Genomic DNA, 19763 nt, shown 5'->3' on the forward strand with positions numbered 1-19763 from the left:
GTGATTCAGGCTCTCTCCAGCTGAGTGGGTCAGATAAGAACACCACATTGCTATTTTTTTTTTCTCCCATTTGTTTGCTCTTCTAACTGCACCAGGCTTTGTTATTTGGGCTCCTACGGCCATCATAGATATCACTATTCTTTTTATTTCCTGCTCTGGATAGAGGCAAAGGAAAGATGTGAGAATAAAAATAACATTGAGTGTTTCTTTTGGAGACAGAGCAGACTGACACATGCGATGTGAGTGCCTGGAACCCAGTGCTGGCTTATTCTTCAGCTTAAAGTCTGCCATGATCTCTGAAACCTTCTGAATGAGGGTCAAGTCAGTAGGTAGGCCAGATCATCCCTGAACTCTGCCTCTCATTCCAGGCTTGAGCTTTGCCAAGCGACTTTTAGTTTCCCAGGCAAGCTGTGATCTCCCACATCTTCATCCCTCGTACACAGGAGGTTTACCTCTAACATTTGGAAGGCCCAGGGCTTGAGTACAAAGGGGAGCCATGGGCCATATTTCTAAATTGTTAAGATGTGTAGATTAAGTTAACATGCTGTCACATGTGTTCAGTCCTCTACCTTTGACAAGAATACCTTTGTAACTACCTGGAAGGCTGGGTTTAGATTTTGAATTCTCAGACTCTTCAGATTTTCACATCAGAATGTCATAGAACAGGACAGAGCTCCCAGCACAGCCCACTAGGCTTTTCTTTCTACCCCCTGATCTGTCTTGCACAACAAGTTCTGCATGTGAATATATGGATGCCTTAGCCTGCACACCCAGACGCCATCCACCCCCCCCTGCAAATGGCCATTCCTTAGCATCAAGAACTTAAGCAACTTGGCCATCTCTTAGGAGGAGAGAAGAAGACACATGGGTTCTGCAAGGGGGCCTGGAACCACTGGGGTAAGGACTTCTGGGGTCCCGGTTCCTAGAGCAAGGTCTAGAATAGGAGTAGTGGGAATGGGCTCTGGGTGGGCATGAGCTTTTGGCCCTTTAGACTCTGTAACCACAGTGGGGGAAGCTAGAGGAGCTCTAGAGCATTAGGTCCTATTGCTGGGTCCAAGGACGATGCTGGCACATATATATTCATCCTCTTTATAGGATGCCCTTCCCCCTCCTTTATCTCATTGGTCCATATTCATCTCCCAGGTGTCTTCATATTCCACCTCCTTCTTTCAAGAGGTTTCCTTAATTCTCCCAGGGTGGGGTACATGTTTCAACTAAACTGATTGTACACTTCCTATGTGACTCTGAGGAAGTGATTTAACCTCTCAGCACCTCAATTTACTATCAAGACTATTGTAAAGATGAAAGAGTTAATGCATATAGAATTTTAGAATAGCACTTGATAGAAAACAAATGCTAACTCTTTTAACTATTATTATATACTCACAGAGCACACTGCACCTACTCCTATAGTACTGTTTCACAATGCTTTGTCATTGTGTTTTCTCACACCTTTCTCTTCTGGCAGATAATGTGCTTCTTACAAGCAAAGACTTAATTTTATGTAATTTTGTATTCCTAACAGAAAACCCAATACATGAAATATAATAGGCGTTCTATAAGTGTGTATAAAGTAGATACACGGCCTCAAGGTGAGCTAGAATTTACAGTCGGAAACGTTCATGCTGCAGCTCATTACCATCTGTAGGAAGAGCCTCTGGGAGGCTGAACTCTACTTCTCAGAGCCTTCTGACTCTAGGCTCTTAGAAGATTGGATGGAGATGGTAGAACTGAGCTAGAATTGTGTCCCAGGGTGGCAGAGAGGGAGATATTCAAGCAGCAGTCCTACCCAGAGAGTCGATGTGCTTGTATAAGATACCAACCCTATGTCCTGTTAAAGATTTACGACTCCAAACACTCCCTTATGCAGCACTGTATTTGTCCTCATAGGAGTCAAAGCATCTGTCAAGCGTTCTTCCAAGCGCTTTGAGGCCACATATTTCTGAGTATTCATGATCTGCGGAGTACATCCCTGCTTTCTTTAATTGGACCTGTTTATTCTGATGACTTGCAGATAAGCAGAGCTCAGGAAATATGGTCGGGAGAAAGTCTTTAATGATGTTTGCTTGATTACAATTATGAAACTGCTCTGCAGAGCCTTCCCCATCATTTACTCAAGTGGTTGCTAAGTAATTTCCTATCCGGTCCCGCAATTAGAATGAATGGGCCTGGCTGCTGGTTGGTCACGAAATTGTTCATCATTCATTCATTCACTCGGGTTTGTCCTGAACCCTAACTGGATATAGCAAAATACTTTGCACAGTGCCCACAAACAAAAATGAAGAAAAATTAAAAAATCCTCCTAAGGGAATTCACTTTTCCCTTCTTTTGAAGCCCGTTTACTCGTTTAGCCATTGCGTATAATAAATGTATACATTCTTAATGTGTAAAGCATGGCAAATAAGACTTCAAAGTTAATCAAAGTAAGAACAAAGCATCCAAAGGCAAAATGAAATTTTCTCTCTCTCATCAAATCACTATAATTTATAATAAGTATTTTTATTATGACGAATACTTTCACAGTGCTTGGAATGCTCTAGGCACTGAGTATTTTGTATGTATTAACGCATTTAAATCTTATAATGGTCCTTTGAGTTATGAACTATTTTTGTTCCTACTATACAGATGATAAAACTGAGGCATAGAGAATTAGGGTTTTCAACTAAGTTTATATAAGTAGCAAGGCCAGGATCTAACCCCAGCATGCCTGTGGCAACAGTCTGGTCACTTCACAATTATGCTCTGTGGTCTGAAAAAATACTTAAAGGCATTTTTGACCTAGAGAGGCCCTATCTAGTTAAGAATAAAAAGAATAATATTCATACAAAGATCGCGGTACTTAAATTTAGTTTCACGCATATTATAATTTTTCATTTCTGGGCAACTTGATCCTGCTATGACGGAATGCATAATACGTTGATGCCATATAAGGCTGGTTGTGACATGAGTTAGTGAGTTTTCACTAAGGGAATTACACCTTCATCTACTGAGTGTCTGGCATTTTGGCCTTTGAAGGATTTGGGAATGACCTCCCAAAACGAGAAATTGTCTGAATGAAATGAAAAGTACTGAGTTGCATGGAGTGCTGGGGAGGTGCTTTGTGTCCTGGAGTCCACTTCACTCTGGCTGTGGGTCTTGTTTCCATGGCAACAGGGCAGAGTATTAACTCTTTCAAGCCTGGCATGGTTCTGGGTTTGGCCTACATCCTTCCTTTCTTTGGACTTCCCACTTCCTGGACATATTCCCTCTTGGATCCGGACTTCTCACAAGTTAATCATAACCACTTGCTACAGCAGGGGGGGAAAACATTCAGCAGCTAGTAAACCCCTCTAGAGTCCTGATACAAGGGGAAAAGCAGTATGTTTTCATGAATTCATTTGACCTTTTCAAAGGGTGCCTCACAAAACTTTTAAGAGGCTTTTTCTGTTGGTGATTATGCTTATCCTTGTGCCTGGCTTAAGGCTGGTGGTTCAATGAAAAACTAAAAATAAATGATAACGTCTTCTTTCCCTATTTGCTCCTTTGACTTAGGTCTGCTGATTTTAAAAAAAAAGGTGGGGTGGGCATTTGATGGGGGAGTGGAAAGGGAAAAAAAAAGGAAAAAATGAAAGGCTGGCTTGATTGTCATCGGACCGCTCAGAAACTCAACCAACTTTTTCATATTTCTCAAGGTCCGTGAAGTCCATATGTTGTTTGTGGCTTTTCTTGGAAAAAAAAAAAAAAAAAAGATTGAGCGATACTTTAGAAAGAAAGGGAATGGCTAATTAAAAAGGGAAGAGGCACAAATTTCTCTTTGGGGTTGATCTAGTTATTAATGGAAGTGATAATTATAACGGAAAAGAGTTACGCAGAGTTCACGTGCGCCAGGCACTGTCCTAAGTGCTCTGCCTGGATTCACTCCTATGTCCCCACATCAACCCTACAAGGTAAACTATACCATGATGTTTATAGTTATTGTACAGCTGAAGTACAGAGATGCAAAATAATTTTCCCAGAGCTTCAAAACTATTACCTGGGAGTGGGAAGAAGGGAGTGGGGAGGGGCAAGATGGGGGTAAGGGATGGAGAGGCACAAACTGCTATGCATAAAATAAATAAACAATAAGAACATATTACAGCACAGAGAATATAGCCAATACTTTACCATTATAAATGGAATATAACCTTTAAAATTGTGAATGCTGTAAATGTGAAATTTATGTAATATTGTACACCAACTATATCTCAATTTAAAAAAACAACTGTTAACTGGTAGAGATAGCTTTCAAACCCAGATAGTCTGATATCAGACCTATGTAGTTAACCACTATTCTGTGCAGTCTCCTAAGGCCTGATACTTAAACATTTCTGAATCATTTACATCTATGTTCATTTATTGGATATGACAGCATCTTTTAGCTCTTAATTCTGTGTCAAACTACACAGCAGTTTTATTTATGTCTCTGTGTGTATGTGTGCATGTGTATGTAAGTTAAAGAAAATTAAAATTATTTTCAAACAGAATTTTGTAATCTCTTTAGAGAAAGTTGTGAACAACATTCAGTGTCATAAGAATATGTTTAGGAATCACCTGTGCAATATTTGTATCCACATTTCTGTTAATATTAACTTGAAAGGAGAAACTGCTGGATACTCTGCCCTTTAAAATAATGCTTTAATCTAGGAGTTCCCATTGTGGGGCAGCGGAAACAAATCTGGCTAGGAACCGTGATGTTGAGGGTTCGATCCCTGGCCTCGCTCAGCGGGTTAAGGATCCGGCATTTCCGTGAGCTGTGGTGTAGGTCACAGACACAGCTTGGATCTAGATTTGATGTTGCTGTGGCTGCAGTGAAGGCCAGCAGCTCTGATTGGACACCTAGCCTGGGAACCTCCATAGGCTGTGGGTGTGGCCCTAAAAAGTAAAACAATAAAAAATAAATAAAATAAAATAATTCTTTAATCTTTTCCTTCCAAAGTTTTCTATATCTTTTCCCCAGTGCCTCAATGCTAAACCTGAGTGTGTGAGCTTGAAATACATCTAAATATTTAGTGGTGTCATACTATTTTTTCAGTCATTCAAGTTTGTCCTAATGGAATATTGTTGGGACAATGATCAAAACGATTTGGGGCTTCAGCACAATAATGCTATTTAGTCCAACTTGAAGTCTGTATTTAGGTTCCAATTTCTGCTTAATTTTTGCCTACTTCTTGGTAGGAACAATCATACATATCTATTTGATATGATTTAACTTAAAGCATAACCAAACCTTCACCAAAGAGAGTTTTACCAATATAGTCATAAAATATTATCATAATAATATCATAATAGTCTGATACTTTTCATAATATCATCAGTGATTATTTATTAGATTTCCATTTGACATATGACGTTGAATTAAATTACTACCATCATTTACGGTTTGGGGGTGATGACAATTATGGTGACATGCTTCAATCCAGCCTTTTAAACTGCAAATCTGTAGAGGTATTTTATTTTAGGGGCCAGAAATAATTTAGCATTCTATTAAGATTTACATTACTGAAAACTGAGTCTGACACCTAAATGCTGCATGATTGATGGTGTTTCTGTACCCTCTAGTGGTCTGATGCAGAACTGAAATAACCAAGAGAAAAATAGCCTGGGAATTCTGGGGTGTGGGTGGCAGCACCTGCTTGGCCTTGAATTATAAAAGGCAAAGATAAGAAGAGATTTCAGGCCAGGCTTCTAGAATTGGCCAATGTGAATGTGAATTTTCATCGCTAAGCTTATTTTACAGGCATGAAAGAAGGAATGGTGGTAGATTTTAAAAAAATTCCTCCTTTAAATGTCTTACTTTTTTCGAAATGTTGGAGTTTGTCGTATATTAAACAAATGTTTTCTATCTATGAAGGTTTCTCCTCAGTGACATTCTTGATGTTTTGGGATCTATAATGCTTTGTTGCAGGGGCACCCCCTCTGCACTGTAAGATGTTTAGTAGCATCCCTGCTTCTTACTTACTAGATACTAGGAGCATCCTCAGCTGTAATAACCAGAATCACCTCCAACGTTGCCAAATGTCCCTTGGGGGAAAATTCCCAACCGAGAATCATCTTAACGATTTCTGTTAGGTAAGGCAGAAAGAGTCTGCCAATCGAAACGAATAGGTCAGTGAACATTTAGCATGAGTCAAGCCATGTACCTGTATTATTTAATTTTTTTTTTTTTTTTTTTTTTGTCTTTTGTCCTTTTAGGACTGCACTGGTGGCATGGGGAAGTTCCCAGGCTAGGGGTCCAATAAGAGCTGTAGCTACTGGCCTACATCAGAGCCAGAGCAACACCAGATCTGAGCCGCATCTACGACCTACACCACAGCTCACGGCAATGCTGGATCCTTAACCCGCTGAGCAAGGCCAGGGATCAAACCTGCAACCTCATGGTTCCTAGTCTGATTCGTTTCCGCTGCACCACGACGAGAATGCCTGTATTATTTAATTTAATCTTTATTAGAATCCTCAGGGGTCAGTCCTATTATTGTCCATTTTACAGATAAGGAGAGTTGAGTAAATTTCATGGCATCACGTAGGTAAGTAGTAGAGTCAACGTTAAACTCTAGATTGGCTCTGGGCTTTGCATTTGAAAAGATTCTACTACAAGAGTATAGCTTCTAATAAGCTCCTAAGTGAGTAAAAAACAGAATTATTGATTTACAAATAATAATAATCCACAATTGCCAGTTTATGATAATTTTCTGAATCAACAAAACAGAAGGACCAGAGAGTATTCTGACATTGTGAAGGCTTGTTTTTTTCCACTCATTTATCAAGTACCCACTCTCCATACAGATATAAAAATGAATAAAATAAAGCCCCACCCTCTGAAGCTTACTTAGATTGCTGTGAGCCAAAAGCAAATGAGCAAAGACATGTCTAATCTTTCATTTAGTAACATGCTATGGAGAAAATAAAATAAATTAGCCCTCTCTATCCCATAGATAGGGTAGAGTGCTTCTATTTTGTACAAAGTAGTGGGGAAGTAAGTATTCCTAGTAGTGAGAACAGCAAATGCAAAGGCCCTGAGGTAGAAGAAGATTTGAAGTGGGAGCAGCTTGCAAGCATGGTAAGGGAAAAGCAAGACGCCCGTGGAGTGGGAGCAGAGTGAGTGAGGAGGAGGGTAAGAGATGAGACAGAGGGGAATGGTGGGAGGGAAGGGAGGACCAAAGATCGCCTGAGGCCCCAGGAAAAGGACTGCTCCACTTTCACTCTTTACTGAGATAAGTATTTATTGAGAAGTGCCATGATCTGGCTAATTTTTCAAAAAACTATGTCCATTTTCTTTCTCTGATTTGGGAAGTAATTTATCATAATGGTTAAGACTACAAGTTCCGGAATCAGACTGACCTCATTTTTAAAGGAAGTCTTTAAGAACTCACTCCTTGTGGGCTTTGGGGCAAGTCATTTAACTTATCTGATCTTCTGAGTTCTTATCTGCAGAAAAGATGTGGTAATATCCTAGTTAATTGAATTTAAGTGCCATTAGACAAAAGATGCACCATGGTTTTCTGTATCAGTAAGAAAATTACAAAACAACACTGCTAATCATATGTGAGTCAGTCAAACCAGGCTCTCCAAGTGTGAAAATGTCCCTAAGCTATTCTTGGGGATTTGGTCATTTGTCCTGGCTTCGTTTGCATTGCTTGGCATGCAATAGGCAATTATTTTGCATAAATCTCAGTAATGAAAGGAAGCACAGTTTCATCTATTTTTTGGTAACTTCATTTCTTAGGGTTCCACAAAGCATTTGGGTGTTGCTTTGTAAGAAAATATGGAATCGGTTTCTTTCTTTCCTATGATGAATACTTGCTTAACTATTACCAAATTTAACCCACTTTCTTGCTGAGTTTTTGTGTGGCTCTGCTTGTGAAATAATCTTTAGTTGAAATACCAGATCATGGTGCAAAATATTTTTAAACAGCAATTCAATCCAACATATGCAGTGCCAGTGATAAGTCAACTGAACTGACAGTATTACACATTCACAGACAATGAAAAAATTACATCACGTCTGCCCTCATGGTGATTGTAAGGTGACATCAATCATGTGTTAAAATGTTTTATATAGGTGCATGCATATATCTATGTGAATTATGATATGTATGAGCTCTCTGTGTATGATATATATATATAACATTATATATGTATACATGTATTTAAATATATATTAAAAATCTGTGTGTGCATTTATTTAAGAATTGATGTGATAGGAACTGCCCGACAGAGTAGAATTAGCATGAGAAGTTCCTAGCACATAGTTAGCCCTCAGAAAAGGTTATCCTTCTCATCTCTATGAAGACTTTATATTACAAGCTTTCACTTTTCTATAAGACTCCCTGACTTAATTTCATTTCCTCTGTTTTTCCCAGACTCAAATCTTCCAATTCTAATTGCTCAGATGGTTCTCTCTCCTTCTGCACTTTCTACTCTCAGAAGGAAATATTATTACAAGTCTCTAACTCCCTAAACAGTTTTTTTTCCCCAAGTCATTAATCAATGGCTCATATTAAGGAAAAAAAAATTGCCCCAGTTCTCTGGAGGACCTCCCTATGGCATAATAGATTCTTCCGTATTTCCTATCCCCTGAGCAGCTTTTAATTCAAGACAGGTATTTGTCTTGCCATTTTTAAAACTCTCTTGATAATTCGAAATGCTGAAGAAACCTCATCACTTTATCTCTTTTCTATTTATTGGTCAGCCTGCTCTAATAAAATGTTGGTTGGTCCGCCCTTCTCAGGGAATGTCATGGTTAACTGATAAGCTCCGTATCCTCGTTTATCGTTATGGTCATAATGCCATGTGAGATCATAGAGAAAGGCTGGAGGTAGCAACACTGATGTTTATCATTTACACCATGCCTTTTTACATCATCCTGGAATGATGTACTTCTGGACCACCTGACTCATCAAATTAAAACAAGAATGACAATAGATGGGTGGGGAGGCATCGCATGGAAAGAAGGACTAGGAGGAAGCCCATCTCAGGGATCAGCTTGCTATCATTAAATGCAAGCTGGGAATGGCCTGGGTGATCAGCTGTGCTGGAGTCACAGGTGAGGCAAAGATATTGTCGGTGTCTATCAACCCCAGGTGATTAACAGCCTCTCAACTCTTTAGATTCAACTGCTTCTAGGTCTTTTCGAGCAGGTGGTCTGTTCAGAACTCTAGGCAGTGGAATGTCAGGATGGGGGAGGGGAAGTGTCCATTTGTGAGGGAGGATGGGCAGCTAAAAAGGCCTTTATTCTTTAGTTGAGCCCACTTAATCTGGGTAGAGTGTAACACAGCTGAAGGTTGGGTCCCTTTACAATTATTGATTATAATTTAAGGTTATCTATCTAAACTACACATTCTTCATCACTAAAAGTGTGCTAAGCAGTTTAATTCACTTTCATTGGCACCTAGATTGGAATTTGTGAAGAGGTTAGCTGCCAGATACTTGCCCCAGAGGTAATTTAAACTCTAACTGATTTTCCATGGAGTTGAAAAAAACCTGACCCGTTGACCCCCCTCCCCAGGCCCCAGCCTGGAATGGTCTCGTTTGAACATGTTTAAATTAGCATATTAATATTTCTTTCTTTTATTCTCAAGTTCATACAAAAATGAACCCCGGAGTATTTTAACAGTCCATTCCCATTAGGAATGTTCAGAGTCCTGCTTTTCCTTAAAAACACTTTTTTTTTTTTTTTTTTAAGATTTGAAATGCCAAACACCTGCAGGCTTGAAGTGAATACCCTCTGGCATGTTTCAGATACAGAAAATGTTTATGAAGAGCGAGAAGTCATTCCCTGTGATTTGTGCCTGTGCACTGATCTTATCCAGTAAGGGTCTGTCTTCAGATGAGAAGTTCAGTCTAGACAGGAAGAAGGAAGTGGCCGGGATCAGGAAACAGCAGGCTGAGCAGAGCTCCCTGCAGTTCTATAGATTTAACCTCTGGACAACCACACACTGGGGGTTTTGGGAAAAGGATTATTGAAGCTGAAAGAATTAAATAAATGTTCACACACAAACACATGACTAAAAGTTCAACAACTTGTTCTTGCTGAGAGTCGGTTATAAGCAAAGCATTCTCCCGGAAGGAAAGATAAGAGGGATTTTTATGGGTCTTACAGAGACACATCTTATTTTCTGTCAGATGAAAACAGAATTGGATTGAAAGCACCTTATGCTTTTTTGAGAATCTAGCCTAGCCTATCTGATGCCCAAAATCCCTTACTACCAAAACATTTTCAATTTTCAGGATATTCTGAGAAATATGTTCATGGAGACTTTGAGAGGACCTGGTTTGGTTTGGCCAATCTAAAACCCAACTACCAAAAATAATTTTGTCTGTTTTCCTAGAGAAAGAGAGCATTACCAAAAGCGTGGTCAACTGCATCTTCGGCCCCAGCCCTTCACCCAGTCCCTATACCACACTCTTTGCTAAGTGACTTTGAAGTTCATCCGAATAAAGAAGTAGAGAGACGCTGGTTGACCAACTGGTCTTGGTTTACCCAGGGGTTTCCTGGTTCTAGCATGAAAATTTCTGTATCCTGGGACTACCCTTTGTTTTAGGTAACCAGAAGTTATGGATCAGCCTTAGCCAAGTACATTTTTATACCCCTTAACGTTGGGTTTAGTCACGTGACTTGCTTGGCCAGTGGAAGAAAGCAGAAATGGCAGTAAGTCAGTTCTGAGCCTAAGGCAGTAACAGACTTTGCGTGTTGGTGCTGTCTGTGCTTCTGCCATCACCAAGAGAAGGACATGCCCTGATTATCCTGCTGGTTCAAGGAGGACGAGGGGTGTGGAGCGCTGATAAGCTCAGCTGAGAAGCCTGGCCAGGCCCAGTTTATACCACCCATCCCCCAAAAAGCTATATTTGCATGAGTAATAATCAATACTGTTGTTCTGAACCACTGATTTTTGGCATGCCTTATGACACAGAAATCCATTTAATCAGTATTCATTTTATTAGTATCAGGCAGTGAGCTAAAAGATTTACACAGAACACGCCCTGCTATCCTGCCATAAATAGTGCTATTATTGTCTTATAGTTGGCAAAACTCATAGAAAAAATGGAGCAAATGCCCAATGCAAGCAATGGAGTTGAGTCTAAACCTGCTTTCAAAGCAATCTAGTACTTCAGTTTCTAAAAGTTTTCAACTAATACAGGTTCGCTGGGAAAGATTCAGTCAAATCATGAATATACAAAAGGAAACATGAATGGGAAAAAAGTAAAATGTTACCCTTTCACTCGTTGCCTCTTCCCCATCCTCACTTCTCTAATTCTTCCTCTTCTAGGTAATCGCTATTCATCTTTCGGCATGAATTCTTCTGGATGATTTTCTATGTATTTTATAAGCATACTACTTTATTTCAAATTTTTACATAAATAAATACATACTGTTCTACAGTGTTTTTTCCTCTGATAACTTGGACATCTTTCTATTCTGATCTACACAGAGACATTTGAGACCCTTTTATCAATTGCGCATCACTCCATAGTATGGCAGTATCATAATTTGAGTTTTCTCTTAACCATAAGCATTTCAATTGATTTTAACTTTTCACTGTTCAAAAAAAATTAATCCATGAACTTTCTTTCCATATATCACTGTGCATGTATGTATTTCTACAGAAAAAAATTCTAGAAATTAATTTTGTTCACAGCCAGTTATACATCAGTGTTTAATTACTGTTTCATTGTTTAAATATAATACTATACGCAAAAAATTATAGACCAGTACTTTTGTGCCATAAGCAAATGCTCATGGGATACGTGATGCTCTCTTTCTGGATTCTCCTTCCCTTACTGAAGGCATTTTGTAAGGTATTTGTGGCAGCCTGCAAAGTGCATTAGCTGTACCTGTTTGTCCCCAGATGAAGTGGCTTGTGTTGCTATCAGCTGTTGAATTTGTTTTCTCACACTTCACATAGCATGAATGACTCTTTGAAAGTTTTACCCACCATCCTGAAGGACCTTATCCACTGCAGGTGTTTGCTGCTGAAGTGACAAGTTAGTGATGAATTCCTTCAATGGAAATATTTGTCCCATTAGAGAGTGTAATCATGGAATGCTCTCGGGGTGTGCAGTCACTTTAAAGTTGGCTCAGTTACTGTTTCAGATGAAAGTGTATAGACTTTAGTTTCAAATGATGCAACTGACAAGGGCCTATCTCTAACATAACACAAACAACTTATACAACTCAACAGCAACAAACCCAACTGAAAAATGGGCAAAAGACCTGAATAAACATTTCTCCAAAGAAGATATACAGAAGGCCAACAATCACATGCAAAAATGCTCAACATCACTGATTATTAGAGAAATGCAAATCGAAACTGCTATGAGGTACCACCTCACATCAGTTAGAATGGCCTTCATTAATAAGTCCACAAATAATAAATGCTGGAGAGGGTGTAGAAAAAGGGAACCCTCTTGCACTGTTAGTGGGATTGTAAATTGGTATAACCACTACGGAAAATAGTATGGAGGTACCTTAGAAAACTAAATACAGAACTGCCAAATGACCCAGCAATTCCATTCTTGAGCATATATCCAGACAAAATTTTCCTTGAAAAAGACACATGTACCCTTGTGTTCATTGCAGCACTATTTACAATAGCCGAGACACGGAAACAACCAAAATGTCCATTGACAGATGATTGGATTAAGAAGATATGGTATCAATTGAATACTACTCAGCCATAAAAAGAACAACATTTGCAGCAACATGGATGGAACTAGAGAAGTGAAGTAAGTCAGAAAGAGAAAGACAATTACCATATGATATCACTTATATCTGGAATCTAATATAAGGCATGAATGGACCTTTCCACACAAAAGACAATCACGGACATGGAGAACAGACTTGTGGTTGCCGAGGGGGAGGGGGAGGGAGTAGGATGCACTGGGAATTTGGGGTTAACAGATGCAAACTATTGCCTTTGAAATGGATAAGTGATGAGATCCTGCTGCATAAGCACTGGGAACTCTATCTAATCACTTATGATGGAGCATGATAATGTGAGAAAAAGAATGTATGTATTATGTATGACTGAGTCACCTTGCTGTACAGTAGAAAACTGATAGAACACTGTATACCAGCTATAATGAAAAAATAAAAATCATTAAAAAGAAAAAAAAAGAAAATGTTTAGACTAGTTTAAACTGTTAATAAAGGGTCTCATATGAAGAGACTCAAAGGCCTCTGTGTTATAGAGGGTTTCTGGCTGGAAGAAAAAACTAGAGGAAGAAAGAGATGGGAAGAGATAGGATTACATGTATTATGTGCCTGCTATGGGTCAGGAATTTTTTCTATGATTCAGAGTTATTGAGAACCATTCATGTGCCAGATACAGTGCTAAGCACTGAGAAAAAAGACGTAAAAGAGGTAGTCTCCAGCCTCATGTCACCTATGTTCACTGAGGGGCCACCCCTGGAAGGCAGCAATTACTGTGAAAGAACACACAGTGCAACAGGAGTGTATATAAAGGTGTAAATGCTTCTCCTGCAGGTGCTGGGTAGCTGTTCTGGGGCAAGTGGCTCTCATGCTGAGTTGGGGTGGGAGGCCCTGAGCTCCCTTCCTATTGAGACTGGAGTGTGTGACTACCATGTCTCACACGTGGTACCAGAATAGGAGCTGCCACCGGGATGGGGGCTCACTAACTGCTCCTGCTAGTTCTTTGATGAGACGCAGTGCTCTGGTGCTTCAGAGCCTAGAAAGAAGTGTTGGAAGCATCAGGGCTGGATTTAGAAAGAGCATTGACATTTTAGGTATGACGACAATAGCATAGCCCTCACCATGTCATACTATGCCCCAGGAGCTTGTGACTACTGAATTACTTAATCCCCACTCCCAGCCTATGAGGTAAGGCACAGTTTTTCTTTTTTAAAATATATTTTTAATTGAAAAGAAAGAAACACATATAGAACACATACACAAATTCGAAGTATACATTTCAATGAACTTTCATGCATTGAACATGACTGTATAACAGTAACTCAGCTCAAGAAAAAGGACATTGGTAGCATCCCGGGAGCACCCCCACCCCAAAGTCATTATCCTCCTCCTCCCTGAAGCTATCACTATACTGATCTGCCCCCACAGATTAGGGTTGCCTTTATATTCCTGGAATAATGTGGAACATGCTCTTTTGTATCTGGCCTCTTAGGCTCAATGTTATATTCGTGACATTTGTCCACATTGATGGATAATAGTTTGTTCATTTTCACTGGTGTCAGCATTCCACTATATGATTATATTGCAAGTTATTTATACACTTAACGCTGAAGGAAATTTTGGTTGTTTCCAGCTTGGTTGTTTTTGTTTTCACTATAACAAAGGGTAGTGTTATTTTTGTCTAACAATATGTATGTGTCTACCATGTGTGTGTGTGTGTGTGTGTGTGTGTGTGTGTGTGTGTGTGTGTATGGGTACACATCACATACCCATCAGAAGGGCTAAAATAAAACTAAAGAGATCAAGTCTTGATGAAGAAGTAGAACAACTGGGACTCTCATACATGGCGAGCGGGTGCAGTATTGTTCTCAGACCCAGTCAAAAGGGGTCTGCCCCATGGAGTCAGGAGTCCAAGGGGCCCAAGAACATGCCTATCCAGACACCCATGCCCCCTTCTTCCCTGGGCAATAGTCCAGACACCCGGGACTCCTGAATTTCCTGCCTAAACGGGCCTCTTCCATAAGCCCATTTTTCAAAGGCACACCACGTTGCTGGTGTGGGCAAATCTTGACCCAAGAGGTGGCCAGAGGGTGGCTGTGTTGACATAGCCTATGCATATTAAACTTAGTGCAGTGCAGGACAGGACCAAGGATGAGAGAGAATGCCAGGCTTTGTACCAAGGAATGAGACATAGCTCTCCCCATACTAAGGATAACTGGCACGTTCACTGTGAACAATGGTGAATCATACAGAGAGCACACCCTCACACCATGCACAACAATAAACTCAAATGGCTTAAAGACATAAACATAAAACATGAAACCAAAAAACTCCTACAAGAAAACAAAGGCAAAACATTCTCTGATTTCAACCATACAAATGTTTTCTTAAGTCAGGCTCCCAAAGCAATAAAAAATAAAAACAAAAATAAACCTTTGGGACCTAATAAAACTTACAAGCTTTTGCAAAGCAAAGGAAACAAGAAAAAATGAAAAGAATACCTATGGAATGGGAGAAAATAAGTTGCAAATGATGCAACTGAGAAGGGTTTAATCTCCCAAAATATACAAACAACTTATACAACTCAACAACAACAAAAAACATAAAACCCAATTGATAAATGAGCAGAAGACCTAAATAGACATTGTTCCAAAGATGATATATGGCTGGCCATCAGGCACATGAAAAAATGCTCAACATCACTAATTGTCAGAAAAATACAAATCAAAACTACAATGAGATACTACCTCACATCGGTCAGAATGGCCATCATTAATAAGCCTACAAATAACAAATGCTGAAGAGGGTGTGGAGAAAACGGAACCTTCTTACCCTGTTGGTGGGAATGTAAATTAGTACAACCACTATGGAAACCAGTATGGAGATTCCTCAGAAAACTAAATATAGAACTATCATATGATCCAGCAATCCCACTCCTTAGCATATAGCCAGACAAAACTATAATTCAAAAAGAAGAATGAACCTGCATGTTCATAGCAGCACTTTTAACAATAGCCAAGACATGGAAGCAACCTAAATCCCATTGACAGATGAATGGATTAAGATGATGTGGTGCATATATACAATGGACTACTACTCAGCCATGAAAAGAATGGAAACAATGCCATTTGCAGTAACATGGATGCAAAAAGAGATTATCATAGTAAGTAAAATTAGTCAGAAAGAGAAATAGCATATGATTTCACTTACATGTGGAATCTAAAATATGGCACAAAGGAACCTATCTATAAAACAGAAACAGACTCAGAGACATAGAGAACAGATTTGTGGTTGCCAAGGGGGATGGATGGACTGGGAGTTTGGAGTTAGTAGATGCAAACTATTACATTCAGAATGGATGGGCAATGAGGTCCTACTGCATAGCACAGGGAACTAAATCCAATCTCCTGGGATAGACCATGATGGAAGATAATATAAGAAAAAGAATGCGTATACATACGTATGATTAGGTCACTTTGCTGTATAGCAGAAATTGGCATAACACTATAAACCAACTATATTCTAATAAAACAGTAAACAAAGACAGACAGACAGACAGACAGAAACCCCAGTTGGGCTCTTGCCTCTGCTATGGCTCACTAATATACTTCTTGGGCTCCCCCTGGCTGAGGAAAAGAATTATACTCAAAAGGCCCAAGTGGAGACTCTCTCAGGCAAGGTAATATAACCACAAACTTGATGACTTTAAAAAGCACAGAGTTATTCTCTTGCAGTGCTAGGGGTCAAAAGTCCAAAATGGGCTTAAAGAAATTTTTTCCCCTCTTTTTAGGGCCACATCTGTGGCACAGGCAAGTTCCCAGGCTAGGGGTCAAATCAGTGCTGTGGCCTATGCAACACCGAATTCAAGCTGCATTTGTGACCGACACTGCAGCTTTGGCAATGCCAGATCCTTAACCCACTGAGCAAGGCCAGGGATCGAACCTGCATCCTTGTGGATGCTAGGCAGGTTCTTAACCTGCTGAACCACAACAGGGACACCCAAAGTGGGTTTCAAACGGCTGAAGCCAATGTTCCCTCCATAGAGGTTCTGAGAGGAGGCCGTTCCTGCCGTTGTCACCCGCGCGTCGCTGCGTTACTTGGCCCTCGGCTCTTTGGCATCATCTCCAAGCAATCTTCAGATCTCTCAGTTTCCTCACATAAGCTTCTCCGCAGTCAAATTCTACTCTTCTTCTTCCTTATAAGGACATGTATGATTCTATTTAGAGCCCAGAGTAATCTAGGAAATTCTTTTCATCTCAAGACCTGGAATTCAATCACCTCTAAAAAGGTACTTTTTCTACATAAGGTAATATTTGCAGGTTTCAGGATCAGAATCTGGATACGTTTGGGATCCATTATCAGTCTACCACACCCACTCACCATGTTGAGTGGTTATGTCGTGTGTTTTTCCCTGTGAAGGTTTGTACTTGGAAATAAATTAGTTCACCACCTGATTCACTTATGCTGGATATCAGTCAAAATTTCTGCTCAGAAATGTCTGTCTTTGTGGTTCCCATGAAGCCCTTACTTCCTTATGATCTGTTAAAGTATTCTAGGCAAGAACAAAGAGTGTTTAGCATTCGTGTTTGTTTGTTTGTTTTTCCTTAGGCCCTCAGCTGCAGCATGTGGAAGTTCCCAGGCTAGGGGTTGAATCAGAGCTGTAGCTGCCAGCCTACACCACAGCCACAGCAAAGCAGGATCCAAGCCGCGCCTGCGACCTACACCACTCATGGCAATGCTGGATCCTTAACCCACTGAGCAAGGCCAGGGATCGAACCTGTGTCCTCACGGATACTAGTCGGGTTTGCCACTGCTGAGCCACAATGGGAACTCCGGTTAAGCATTTATGTTTTACTTCAGATTTAAATTCTTTAGATGATTCATGGGATTTCTTACTGTGAAATCATCTTTCTTAGAAGCTTCCTTTTCAAGGAACCTGATATGCTTTCACATTTTCTATGTGAAAAATAGCTTCCTGCACCACTTCTGTTGTGTACACGTATCGAATCCTGGTCAGGAGTGACAGGAAGCTCACTTCCGTGAGAGGGCTGACTGCCCGGACACCTGTCGTGCTGTAATGAACATGAGATGCCCAACACGTGTTGCCCCTTCCTCCGGCTGCCAGGTGGAAAACTCAGCTGCTCCTCAGACCCAGGATCTTCACGGCTTTATCCAGAGGCCTGGAGTTCCCTCTCGTGCTGCTTTTCATCATTCACACGATTCACACGGTGTGAGGCTTGAACTCTGGGTCTCCAGGAGAACATTTTTATTCTGCAGATATTTGTTGTCAATTCATTCAACCCATGTCTGTCAAGTGCCTACTATGTACCTAGCAGTTTGCTGGATGCTGGCCATTTAAGGACAAACAAAGCACAGATCCTGCCCTCAGGACATCAAGCTGTTTAGTCACAGTATCATAATCCTCCCTACTGGTTGTCTGCAGTGACAAGTGATGGAAACAAAATTCACACGGACTTAAACATTAAAGGGAATGTCTTGTTGTGCATAATGGAAAAGTCCAGGGATAATACTGTGTATCAGTCAGGGTCCAAACAGAGAAGGGTTCAATCAATCGAAAGTGCACTCACGTGCACACATACACACACACACTAAAGGGTTTATTATAAGACTATGACCCATGAAATTGCAGAGGCTGGTTAGCAGTTTCTATAAGGCGGTTTTCTCTCTGATGCTGGGGCTGGAGGACCTCAGGTCTAGCTGTCAGGTAGGGAGGCTGCATGTGAAGTGGGAAAGACTGAATGGCACCTCTGAACATGTGGGTGGACTGGAAATCACATCCTTCTCTCATCACCTCCGTACCACCTCGGCCTCTTGTGGGGTCTGCAGAAAGGAAGCTGGTGCCTTTTATCATGAAGCTGAATATGCATGTGGCCCAAGAGTTAAGGAAGCTGTAGAAGAGTCCGAGGGAAGGCAGAACTGATGGGAACCTGGCTGCCGCCCCACGAACACAAAGGCCGCTCATACATCCAGCACAGTGCCGTGTGCTGGGCAGTATCCGTGCCCCATCCCTATGCTTTCAGACATCAAAACCACATGGCTGGTTTACAGTGTCGTGTTAATTTGTGATTCAAATATACTTTGATTAAAAAAATTTTTAAGGAGTTCCCGTTGTGGCTCAGCAGTTAACGAATCGGACTAGGAACCATGAGGTTGTGGGTTCAACCCCTGGCTTTGCTCGTTGGGTTAAGGATTCAGCATTGCAGTGAGCTGTGGTGTAGGTTGCAGACGCAGCTTGGATCTAGTGTGGCTGTGGCTGTGGCTCAGGCTGGCAGCAATAGCTCCAATTGGACCCCTAGCCTGGGAACATCCATGCACCGTGGGTGCAGCCCTAGAAGAGACAAAAAAAAAAAAAAAAAAAAAAAAAAATTTTTTTTACAGAGTTCCCACTGTGGCACAATGGATTAAGGATCCAGTGTTGCCTCTGTGGCAGTGCGGGTTCAAGCCCCAGCCCAGCACAGTGGGTTACGGATCTGATGTTGCTGTAGCTGAGGCAGAGGTCCCAGCTGCAGCTCAGATTCAATCCCTGATCCCCGGCCCGGGAACTTCCACATGGTGTGGGTGCAGCCTGGAAATCAAACTAACAAACAAAAACCCCCAACAACCTAAGACTGTTCTCCCATCTACCTTTGGAATCCCACTCAGAACGTCTTTGTGTTCACTTCAACCAGAAACACCTTGCTGGGAGTTCTGGGATGGGTAGTGCAGCTTAGACAAGCCGACACCTTACAAAACAACTCTCATCCTGGCAGGAGGAGAGGCTGCTGGGGGATGTTCAGACAATGTCCTCAGAAATCTCTCAGCTCTGTTTTCCTCTCTTTCGGCTCTTTTCTCAAAGAGCCTCTTCTTTCACTTTAGCTTCATAAGCCCCATTGAAAGAGATCTTCTTTCTCAACAGTTCTATCAAGTCCTGGGCCGACTCTCTTCTCTGACCCCCCCCAGAGGAAGACAGGGCTCTCACTGCGCAGCCTTGGGTCCTTTGTCCTCTCCTGAAGTCAGGGGCAAGAGCCAGCCCCATTCTAACTGCAGGTACTGAGAATACACACGAGGTGGTTTGCCAAGGGAAAATCAAGGTATT

General features: G+C 40.9%; 2 long non-coding RNA genes across 2 annotated transcripts in view; one reads left to right on the forward strand and one right to left on the reverse strand.

Moving 5' to 3' along the window:
* The window catches only part of LOC110260804 (uncharacterized), a 364487-nt gene that overhangs the window by 245944 nt on the left and 98780 nt on the right, over positions 1-19763 (reverse strand). The window lies entirely within an intron of this gene.
* On the forward strand, positions 667-13137 carry LOC146403591 (uncharacterized). Its single transcript, XR_014804659.1, has 2 exons — positions 667-897; positions 12596-13137. It is a non-coding gene; the product is annotated as an uncharacterized LOC146403591 (long non-coding RNA).

This window comes from Sus scrofa, chromosome 5, assembly GCF_054392235.1.
Source record: "Sus scrofa isolate SSC_HxYL_T2T_F1_AM1 chromosome 5, Sscrofa_HxYL_maternal_Yorkshire_Landrace_v2.0, whole genome shotgun sequence".
NCBI classification, from domain to species: Eukaryota; Metazoa; Chordata; class Mammalia; order Artiodactyla; family Suidae; genus Sus; species Sus scrofa.